This window comes from Ailuropoda melanoleuca, chromosome 5, assembly GCF_002007445.2.
Source record: "Ailuropoda melanoleuca isolate Jingjing chromosome 5, ASM200744v2, whole genome shotgun sequence".
Taxonomy (NCBI): domain Eukaryota; kingdom Metazoa; phylum Chordata; class Mammalia; order Carnivora; family Ursidae; genus Ailuropoda; species Ailuropoda melanoleuca.
Genome location: NC_048222.1, coordinates 120,793,835 through 120,806,637, shown reverse-complemented (window position 1 = coordinate 120,806,637; position 12,803 = coordinate 120,793,835).

The following is a 12,803-nucleotide window of genomic DNA, read 5'->3' as shown; positions in this document are numbered from 1 at the left end:
GTCTACCTTCGGCTCAGGTCATGATCCCAGGGTCCTGGGATGGAGTCCTGCCTCAGTCTCCCTTAGCGGGGAGTCTGCTTCTCCCTCTGCCTGCCGCTCCCCATGCTTGTCCCTTTCTCTCTTTCTCTCTCTGACAAATAAATAAATAAAATCTTTAAAAAGAAGTTTAAAATATTCATAAGTTATATATTATTTTTTCTATAACAATTTATTTTTGCTATTTCTCATGTTTATCTCAATAGAACTCCTTAATACCTATTGAATCTTTATTTTTATTTTATTTTATTTTTTATTTTTATTTTATTTTTATGCACCTGTTTGAAATAACTTCCCAATCTATCTAACCATTGTTCCTTTCATATAGATTCCAAGCTTGGACCCACTGATAGTTTTTGTTTCTCATTCTCTTTTTCAGTGTTATTAATATTCTACGTGTTTCTGGAATATTGATGTGAGGTAATGTTTATTTCATTTAAGACTGAGTACTTACTGTATGTTGGTTTCTCAGATAAAGAGTTAGCCTCCTGTGAAATTCCATAGAATCTAGCTAAGTTTCAGGGCTTCAGAGAAACAATACTGGTTATTTCAAAACCTGTCCTTCAGTCTCTGTTTAACCAACCATTGATAATAAGCTGACAATAGCAAGTGTTACAGTATATTTTATTACTATTTTATGTAAGTCTCTAATTATACAAGGTGAAAGGTCAATGATTGCTCAGTTGGGCAAGCTGAAATCCCACAGAGTAGAGGCTATGACCATCTCTTGTGTTCTGACATTCAGTCTGCAAGTTTTCCAGGTTCTGCACCACATATCATGGGAAAATGAGGAACTGGTCCCGTAATTTCTCCCAGTGAATGATTTCAAGAAGGTATAATAAATGAGCCACATGGCCATTTTCCGTTATTTGACCTATAATAGAACTTCTCAAATTTATTTGCAGTATATCCTATCTTAGATATATTGTGAAGGACCTGAATATATGAACATTTTTTTATACAATGGTATGTATGCCTTCTTAAATATTACTTTAGAGTTTAATTTATTTTTACTTTCTAATATTTGCCCATATTTATTAGTAAATAGATCATTTAGAAAATACAAATAGTTCAAGGTGAGTCTGGTATTTGCATCTCCTGAACCTGCCTCAGGACATGGAGAGAATGCCATAATAATATAATCATGAATGTCAAGAGTCTTTCTCGATGCTAATAGTGGATGACACAGAAAGTCAGGGACAGTGTGGGTCTTCAGCTCAGTCCAAGGACCTGGGGCAGGGGTAGGGAGACAAAAACTGTTTCTTCAATAACCCTCCCCATACATATATACACCTACTTTTGCAATGAAAGGAAAAGATTTCATGTGCTAAGAATGCAGCGTATTTTGATTAAAATTTCTCTGATTGTTAAATATTTCAGAAGGAGAATTATATTGAAATATTTCTTTAACAGTTAAACTTTCCAATAAGATATTTTATTCTAATATATTAATAATAGCAAATTTAGAACATGGTTCTTATTCACTTTAGGTGGCTAAAAAAGGAAGCAGAAAAGAAAACTAATATTCTTTGAACTTGGCACTATACCAGAGACATTTCATATAATTTTGCATTTATGTGTACATTCAGAAAAATATTGCCGTTTGTGTTTTAAAATGTAAAAGTTATATAAGGAATATATAAATTAAAAAAATTGAGCTTTCAAATATAGCTTGACAAAGTAATAGATATTTTNAATTGAGCTTTCAAATATAGCTTGACAAAGTAATAGATATTTTTAAAAATTGAAGAGTAACAAAGATGATAATTATTCCAAATTTGACACTTTATTAAAATGGTTATCAAAGATCTGAAACTAGGTGGCAGAGAGAGACCTCACATGTTTTTATAGGAGGAAAACTGTAACATAAGTGATATAGATGTCAGAGAGCTCTGTAGGTAAGCTTAGCACATCCATGTAATTTGATCTCTTTGATTGTATTGAATTCTACACATATAAATTAAAAAAAAGAAAAACTGGCCCCGAAGAAAACATAGGAACAAACGAAATGCTTGCCCAATACAAGATATCATGTAAAAAAATTAGTACAATATCTTATCTGTAATAAGATCAGGTGTTTTAAAATACTACTGCTGGAACTATTTAAGAAGAGTAAATTTCTGTATTGAATTCTATGATTTATTTTTGACCTTTCCAAAAAAAAGGGGGGGATACATTAGTAGCTTGATATAAATGTTAAAAATAGAGACNGAAATGCTTGCCCAATACAAGATATCATGTAAAAAAATTAGTACAATATCTTATCTGTAATAAGATCAGGTGTTTTAAAATACTACTGCTGGAACTATTTAAGAAGAGTAAATTTCTGTATTGAATTCTATGATTTATTTTTGACCTTTCCAAAAAAAAGGGGGGATACATTAGTAGCTTGATATAAATGTTAAAAATAGAGACACATAAAGCAAATGTCAAAGTGTTTTATATAAATGCCTGAANAGCCCCACATCAGGCTCCTCTGCTATGAGCCTGCTTCTCCCACTCCCCCTGCTTGTGTTCCCTCTCTCTCTGGCTGTCTCTATCTCTGTCAAATAAATAAATAAAATCTTTAAAAAAAAAAATAGAGACACATAAAGCAAATGTCAAAGTGTTTTATATAAATGCCTGAAATTCTTAATAATAAGTCTTAAATCTCTCCATTTATTCATTTTTGTGAAAATACTTGTTAAACTCCAACTATTGTGTAAACATTGTCTGGTTCTCTGGTAGACATTAGGAATTCAAAGACAAAAGAATGCAATGGTAAACTATGCCATGACTCCCCAAAATATGTACACACCCTAATCCCTGGAATTTGTTACAGCTACTATACATGGTAACAAACAAACAAACAAAAAGACTTTGCAGCTATGATTGGTTTTTAAGGATCTTGAGACAGGAAGGTTATCTAGGATTCCCTGGGTGGGCCTAAATGTAACCACACGTATCTTTACAAGGGGAAGATTTCCCATGCTGAGGGTGAGGTGATAAAAGGAGAAGTAGACAGAGATTTGAGAATGACGTCCTGGAAGATTGGAGTGGCTCAATTTAGGACTGCAAGCTGGGGGGAGACAAAGATTGTCTGCTAAGGCCACGTGAGAGGGAGTGTGCCTAGTCAACACTATCTCAGCCTCCTGACACTGGTTTCAAACTTCCGCCCTCCAGAATGTGGTAAAACAAGTTTCTGTTGTTTTAACTATTAAGTTGGTGGCGATTTGTTACAGCAACCGTAGGAAACTAATAAAATTGGACTGTCTTTCAAAGCTGTCATTATGTAGTTAGGTATGGATTAATTTTTGTTATTTTCTTAGGCCTAATTCGTCCTTTCTAAGTGATAATGGATTTAGAGACTTTCCATGATTTGTGTAAATTTGTACCAGATTATGACCAAAAACTTTTAAAATAGCTACTTTGTGCAATGAACACGGATGAAGTTCTGGCTCTTCAGATTCTTTGGTTCTCCTAACATTATACATATATTCAGAAAAGAAAAGGTGATTTATTTTTTCTGAGTGTCTATTCTTTGCTTTTCATCCTTTTTATCCACAGAGACAAAGCGAATATAAAAATCTAAACCCAAGAAATTGCCGCAGAAATCTTGTCACTATTACATTTTTTTAAACAATAACAGAAGAAATTCTTATGTTAGAGGACATTTTATACATTAAAAATGAAAAATACACTAGTATATTTTCTGTAACTGTTTTCACACATTTTTCTAGTTTATCAGAAGCATTATATTATAAAATCAGTGGAAAATAAAAAGGATATTTAGTAATTTCAAAATTTTTATTCATGATCATTTTTTAAAAACTAGATTCATATATCTTCACTATTTATCAGGAACATACAAAGGGTATTTTTGAGCGTTTATTATTTAAAAAACAAAACACTGTTGAAGTTTTGGAACTATGCTTCTAATATATAAAGACCATGTGAAACAGTTTCCTTAAGATGATTATATTTTGGTGTCTACTGGGTTAATTGGAGCTTTTCAATTAATATATTAATGAGATAATTTAATTATCCCAGTAATAGTAACAGATCATTTCTGATGTTCAAATATAATGCAAGGCATTAGATAAAAGTGTAGGGCCATCAGTCAGGGCCCCGGGGTGTGTGGCAAGGGGAGATTGACCATTAACATTAGGTAATTAAAGAAAAGAAATGTAATGGAGAATCCACTTAAAATAGTGAGGGGGGATTTAAGGACACTACATACTCCAGGAAACCTGAGAGAAAGGTGAGAAGAAGGACCAGGAGCTCACATTACTTAGGCCCCATCAGTACCAGAAAGGTGGCCAGATATGAGATTCAGCGTCCTTTACTGGTGAGTTCTTACAAAACACTTGCTTAGTTGCGGAAGTCATTGGAGCTTTACAGCTATTCATGAGAATTGCAGGAGTTGTGGCAAGCTCTGAGAGCCACCCGCTACAACATCAGAGGAAGATTTTTACTGTTCGCCTGGCCTTTATTGGCAGCTTCCCTAACCTCCGGCCCACCAGCTTTTCCTAGAGACATGCAAGCCATTCGTTATATATTAAACCCTGCATATCAGGCCTATAGGGAATGGCTTTTGCTCAACCAACTGAAGCTTCTTTCTCTTTGTGGATTGAAGTTTAAACTTCTTTGTGAAGCACACAAGCCTTTCATGAATGTACATTTAGCTTTATCTTCAATTCCCAGTGTCATCGATCTTTTGAACATCATACTCCCTGAACACTGATAGTGTCTAGCTTAATGGACGAATATTGGAGGCTGGATAGGAGTTAATAATAATTGTGTGGTCTACAGTCCTGCTTTCAGGGATCAGAACAAAAGTTCCACTCACCTGGCTGAGGATATCTGCAACATAAAATATGTAGAATAAAACTATAATTTCACTTGAGAATCAAGATAAGGTTGTCACTTGATATGACTGCATGCCTGTGTTCCAGTGTTGCATAAATGGGTGTGTGTGGGTGGGTGGGTGTGAGCACATGGAGGCCAGGATACTGTATCAATGTGTGTTTATCATTTACATTAGCATCAGTGTAGTTTTATTGTCCTCACTCTACACTTTTTAAGTAGAAGTCCTTGTGAAATGGAGCCAAATAATCTACGTTTCTTTTTTTTTTTTTTTTTAAGATTTTAGATATTTATTTGACAGGGAGAAAGAGCACAAGTGGGGGAGTGGCAGAGTGAGAGGGAGAAGGAGACTCCTCACTGAGCAGAGAGCCTGATGCAGGGCTCAATCCCAGCACCCTGAGATCATGACCTGAGGCGAAGGCAGACGCTTAACTGACTGAGCCATTCAGGTGCCCCAAGAATCTACATTGCTAATGAGCTTTTCAAATGATTCTGAAAATTATTGAAATTTGTGAAACTCTGTTTTAATCAATAATGTTAATAGTGTTTTAATTAATCAATACTCTTTAAATAAACATATGTATGGTATTTCATACTGCAAATTCTTAGTTGGCTTAAGGAATGTAAACTTAGTAAGTAGTCTGAGGTTACTGATGCAAGGATGACACAGCATTAAGAAGAAATTGTGCATCTTTGAAGGTTTTCACTATTGTATAAGTCCTTTCCCTGCTACCAGGGTTGATTTTCTAAATGAGAATAGGATTTTTGCATTCTTCTAAACAGTAATAAGAAGGCAGAGGGAAATCACAAGTGTTACAAAGATGAAGAGTAAAGTAATAGCCAAAGGGAAATAAAAGAAAATAATGTATACTGGATATACAAAACAAACATGAAATATCTTCCAATTAGCTTTTTTTCTGAGAAAGAAGTATAGAGCCAAAAGAATGTATAAAATGCTATAGGGATAGAGACAATTTCACCGTTACCTTGGGTGTGTGTGTGGGGGGAGGGGACAAAAAAACAAAACAAAGATATAGATATATATGTATGTTGTAATTGTAGATAAAGTTCACAGTAGGCAGAATTCTAAAAAAAAAAAAAGCCTTCCTACGATCCCATCCCCTTGTTTTTAAGCTACTGCTAAGATGGAATTTTGCAAGTCAGCTGACTATTGGTAGGGGATTATCTTAGTGGGTCTAACCCAATCAACTGAGCATTTCAAAATTAGAAACTTTTCTCCAAAAGGAAAGTCACATAGATTCAAAGCCTGGAAAAAATTTGAAATGAGAGAGAGATTCCACTGTGGCTGTGAAACAGAGGGGCCACATAAGAGGGAACGTAGGCAGCTTGTAGGAGCCAGGAGCAATCCCCAGACGGCAGGGAGGAAGGACCCAGAGACATATAAGCACAAGGAGCTAGATTTTGCCAACTTGAATGAGCTAAAAAGCTGATTCTCTCCAAGAGCTTCCAGAAAAGAACCCAGCTCTACCAATACCTTATCTTCAGCCTGTGAGACCCTAAGCAGAGGATTCACCTATCTGCACTTGCCTACACTTCTGACCTACAAAACTGAGAGATGATAAATGTATATTGTTTTAAGATGTTAATTTTTTAAAGATTATTTATTTATGTATTTGTCAGAGAGAGAGAGCATGCACAAGCAGGGGGAGAGGCAGGCAAAGGGAGAAGGAGAAGCAGGCTCTCTTGATGCAGGGCTCAATCCCAGGACCCTGGGATCATGACCTGAGCTGAAGGCAGGCTCTTAACACCCTGAGCTGCCCAGGTACCCCTAGGATGCTAGTTTTTTGGTAATTTATTACTCTACTATAGAAAATGAATACAAACTTTTACAATCATACAAAATGTAAGGGAGTTAGTTCTACAAAAATCTAATTCCCAAGTGTAAAACTTATAATAAAACTAGCTACAATAATCAAGACAGTGCGATATTGGCAAAATAGTAGATAAGAATATCAATTTAACATGAATAGAGAGTCCAGAAATAAATACAGTCAACTGGACTTTGACAAAGAAGCTAAAGAAATACAATGGAACAAAGACAGTCTCTTTAACAAATGGTGTGTGAAAAACTGGATATTCACATGCAAAAAAAAAAAAAATCTAGACAAAAACCTTACATCCTTCACAAAAATTACCTCAAAATGGATGACAGACCTAATAATAAAACACGAAAGTCTAAAACTCTTGGAAGATAACATAAGAAAAAAGCTTAAATTACCTTGGGTATGGTGAAGACTTTCCAAATGCAGCACCAAAGACCCGATCTATGAAGGAAATAATTGATAAGCTAGACCTCATTAAAATCGAAAACTACTGCCCTGCAAGAAACAATGTCAAGAAAAGGAGAAGACAAGCCACAGAGTAGGAGAAAATAGTTGCAAAAAACACACCTGATAAACGACTGTTATTCAAAATATACAAATAACTGTTTAAACTTAGTAATAAAACAAACAGCCCAGTTAAAAAATCAGGCAAAGACTTCAACAGATACCTTATCAAAGAAGATATACAGATAGCAAATAAATACATGAAAAGATGCTTCACATCACATGTCAGCAGGGGAATGGAAATTAAAACAGAAAAAATAAGATACCACTACACACCTATTAAAATGGCCAAAAATCCAGAACAATGACAACACCAAATGCTTGTGAGAATGTCGAGCAGCAGAAACTCTCATTCATTGCTGGTGGGAATGCAAAATGATACAACCAGTTTGGAGAATAATTTGGTGATTTTTTTAATTAAATATTTTATTTATTTATTTGATAGAGAGAACACAAACATTAGTGGGGAGAGGGGTAGAATCTTGAGCAGATTCCATGCTGAGCATGGAGCCCCACACAGGGCTTAATCTAACAACCCTGAGATTATGACCTGAGCTGAAACCAAGAGTCAGATGCTTAACTGACTGAGCCACTAGGGGCCCCAATAATTTGGTGATTTCTTACAGAACGAAACATATTCATACCATATGATCCAGCAAACATGTTCCTTGGTATTTACCCAAAGGTATTAAAAACTTATGTCCACATAAAAATCTGTACATGATGTTCATAATAGTTTTATTCATAATTGCTAAAACTTGGCAGCAATCAAGAAGTCCTTCAGGAGGTTAATGAATACATGCATGTACATCAATCTACAATCTACATCCAGGCATTGGAATACTAGTCAGTGCTAAAAGGAAATGAGCTAGCAAGCCATGGAAAGACACAGAGAAAACATAAATGCATATTACTAAGTCAAAAATCCAATCCAAAAAGGCTATACACAACATAGGCATTCAACTATACGACATTTTGGAAAAGGCAAAACTATGGAGACAGTAAAAGATCAGTGGTTGTCAGGCATTAGTGGGAGGGAGGGATGAATAGGCAGAACACAGAGAATTTTTAAGGCAGGGGAACTATTTTGTATGATACTACAATGGTTGACATATGTCATTATACATTTGTCCAAAGCCACAGAATGTACAATCCCAGGAGTGATTCTAATGTAAATGATGAACTTGGGGTGATAATGTGTCAATATAGGTCAATGGATTATAAAAAATGCACCATTCTGGTGAGAGATGTTGATAGTGGGGTTGTTATGCACGCGTTGGGGTGCAGGGTATATGTCATCTGTCTGTATTTTCCATTTAATTTAATCTTATTGAATCTACTAACCAACTCACACTCCTTCCAAATTTCATGATGGCAATCGCTGAAACCAAAACCAAAACCAAAACAAAACAAAACAAAACAAAACAAAAAAACTCCAGGAAGTATCTGAAGGAATGAAGGAGATATGAAAGATGGTATTGAAGGAGCAATCCATATTTTCATACATAGCTTCAGAAATAGAACGATCACCCTTTGAGTAATACATGTCCTAAGAACAGAGAAAAATCAAACTTCCTGCAAATTAATTTGACTTTCTTAATAAGTAATACATATGAAAAAGAAGAAAATTGTTAAGACTTAAAATAATAACTGTGGAGAAAAACAAACAGGATCAGAGAAACAGAGAAGATGCATATGCAAAATGATAACAGGTGAGTATCTTTTAATAATTACTAAACTAACATCCACTATTTATACATTCTTTTGAAAGCATGATAGCTAGCTAGTAGCTTATACATATTAGTTAGTCCCATATCTCAGACATGGTGCTAAGTAGTTTACATGTGTTTCTTTTTGCAATTTGTCCCTACAAAAAATGCAGTGTCAGCGTGAAGGACCAGCATAGTCATCATCAATCAGGAGTGTGTTGAAATACACAATTTCAGTCCCGACTCTCAACCTACTAAATCAGAATCTGCACTTAAAGTTTGAGAAGATTGGCTTACATCTCAAAGACTCAAGATCACACAGATAGATGGAATCTTATGATTGAGGAGAAAATTGCCTCAAAAGATTAATAAGAAATCCACCTGATCTTGATGACTTGTCTTGCACAGTCTCTTGGTAGTCAAAATTATCAATTCAAATAACTAAAAATGATTGAAGTAATACCTGAGAGCCCTCTCAGATACATGAGCAATGTGTTCAAAATGGTACAATGTAGACACACTATATGATATTTTCACTTCATTTTTTCTTCAGTATCGGCTAAAGGAATGCAAAAATTAGTTTCCTGTACTCACAAAAATCAAATGCCTTCTTTAGTATTTGGGTAGATACCACATGTATTGGATTTTTTATTCTTTTAGGTCCTACACTAATAAATGCCTGCAGATAATTACTATTTTTAAAGAAAAAAAATGAAAATAATCTAACCTGCATTGTGTTTTGAAATCTGGATGTGATCATTGAACTGTGTATCTATGCTGTGTTGGCTGGAACAATTAGAGATAGATAAGAAATGTAATTTTCAAATTAATTGTTTGAGGCATAGGTGTTTTGTGCATCTCTAGTTAAACTATATATTTAGATTTCCAATAGTTAGTTATAGTGTATATAAAATAGTTATGTGAATACTATCAAAACATTATTGAGTCTATATGCAGGTTATATGCTTTAAAAGAGACCATCTACCTTTTACACTATGTTATCTTAATATTTACACGTAGCTCTGAAAATAACCATTTAAGATTGAAATCTTAAAACACCCATAAAAATTAATTGATTTTTTTTACTACCTTTCTGAGTTCATTGCATTACTGGTATGGATATATATTATACTGTATTACCCTTTTGCCATCTCATTACTCTTTTTTGGCACTAAAAAAAATAGGACATTTTAAGAATAAGAAGATTGTAGGATTTAAAACTGTGATAACTCACTTTATAAAAGATGACTAATGAAAAAATAAGTTAATTTTTGTGGGTCTACATTTGTATGATAACTATAAAGCATTGGATGTTACCTCAATCATATGAAGAACTGACATTTTTTCTCTGATACACTTTTAAACCAATAGGTGCTAGTTACATAATTTTCCAAATTTAATTGACATTTTGGTGACTTTAGAAACAAATGTCTCTGTATTGCTAAACTGTACTTATTTAAATATGCATTTCATTTATTACTATCATTTTAATATTCTATAATTCGATTTATTTACATATATGAAAAGCTAAAGGCTGACAATTGACAATTGTAATGCAGTAAATGGAAGTCCTCTTACTTCACATGATTACTAGTTCATTGCTTTGATTCCTCTCATTTTTCAGGCACATCAGTATAAGCCTGCAGAGATCACACTGACCTTTACATTTATAAGTGAATTGAACACCCATCCCATAGACATTAGAAAGCTTAACGCTGTCCCAGGTCTGGCCATTTCTGGGTTTTTACAGTCTCATGAGCACATCTACCTATGAGTTTAAAGACTCCGTTGTCTTTCTGCTGTTTGGTTCCGTGTCAGATAAGCTGTCATCTATTAATCACATCTACAGCAGATTCACCTAAGCTTTGTGGAGCTAACAGGCTGCTTATTGCAGAAAACTTAAAATTGAATATTGGATGTATTGTTTCCAAAAAATGTTGAAGTGCCATTCGACACACTCTGCCTGCTATATTTTTTATCCTTCCTTTTTTTTTTTCCGCCCTATGCAACAGACTTTCCCAATGTTGTGCCGTTGAAATTTGGGCCTGGTAATTTTCTTGTTACAGGAGTCCCCTTGTGCATTGCAACACGTTTAGTAGCATTCCTGCCCTCTACCCTCTAGATGCCAGTTGCAGCGCCCATCAAGTTAGGACAACCCAAAATGCTGCTATTGTCACAAAACCCCCAAGGGAGCCCTACTTCCCTTGTGAAGCATTGGACGAGGAAAAAAATATTTAAAAAGAAAATATGTGTTGTTCTCAAATATACAGTATTTTCCCAGTTCTCCTTCTTGCTCATTTCTCTTTTCTTCCCCAAGAAGGAAATAAATTTATTAAAGGGTATCACATAGTCCAAGAACCTCTAACTGAGGTACAGTATCCAGCCTGGAGCCTCCATGTAAAAGAGCACCCGTATCACATTGCCACACTGCTCAGCAGAGCCCTTCCACAGCTATCTTAGGACGCAGGCACTGAAACTCACAACTGACAGTCATGGAAGAATCTGTCCTGAACTACGGCCCCCGCCTCTACTGCCTCTGAAAGCCGGGGGGTATCTTTGCCAATTTCCCTGCCCTCAACTGAATGCAATCATCACCATGCTTCCTTCACAGTCCTCAGAGCTGAAATCTCAACAAGGGTGTTTCGTAAGTAAAGGCATCTTCTCGCTCATTGCTGAGAACTCAAAGTAATAAATTATTTTGTCAACATAGGTCAACCACAGTTTCTGTTAGGGAGAGTAAGTTCATATTTTCATAAATAAATCAACTAAATCTGATTTGAATACATATGTGTATATATATGTGCGTGTTAGTGTTCATGTATGTTTATTCAGTCAAAAGTTTCTGAAGAGTATATAAAATAGATATTTTTGCCAGTGAATATCAATTTTTGATAGATATAATACATCTTGAATATCGAGAGGTATATAAAATGTAGCTAGCATAATTTTGCTTTTAAAATGCAATTTAAAGGTACCCAACCATAGTACTATTTATACCACATGTTACATATTTACATTAATAGTACATTTATTATATAACACATTAAAGTGATTGATGAATATATAAAACACATATTTTTAGAATAAAAATCTCATTTCAAGTATGGAAACATGATATCTAATCATTAAAAATAATTGCGTTAAAATATTTAACAACATAGTAAACTTAAAATATATCTATTAATATATTAATATATATTTATTCATTTATCAACATAAAGACCTTTACTATTAGGCATAAACTACTGCAAATTTATATTAAAATCTCCTCGTTTAAGATTTATTATCTTTTCCCCTAGACTAGCATTCTCCATATGAAATTTATCATTATATATGCTAAAGTAGTGTGTTATATACACGAAATGTTGTATTTAACTGAAAAAAAAAAAGCCGCAATTTCTTAACGATTGGTCTGTGGAGGTTTTTTAGGGAGAGAGGATTTATTAAGCCTATCTCCTAATATATGATCTCACAGTGCTCTGATAATAGAGAAAGGAAAATTCATTTTCATTAGAAAAAATTAGGATGATGCAGTTGAGTTAGATTACTGACTTAGTGTGCTACATTGAAATGATTTTTTTAATGAAATGATTTTGTAAGAGGTTTTACATAGAGTTTTTGACACACTGATAACTGAGAAAAACGTTCTTGAAAGAAGCTCATTATTTGTAAGCAAATAAAAATTAAATTGTTATTGCTATTAAATTCAAATTATAACAAAAGTTTTTAAAAATCTATTATTGATTTATATACACAGATTAAGAAAATTCATGTTACGTGCAAAGAAATATATAAACTGAAGTTTATTATAATGGATGGTTGATCTTTGTAATATGAAATAATTTAGGAAATAAACCCACATCTT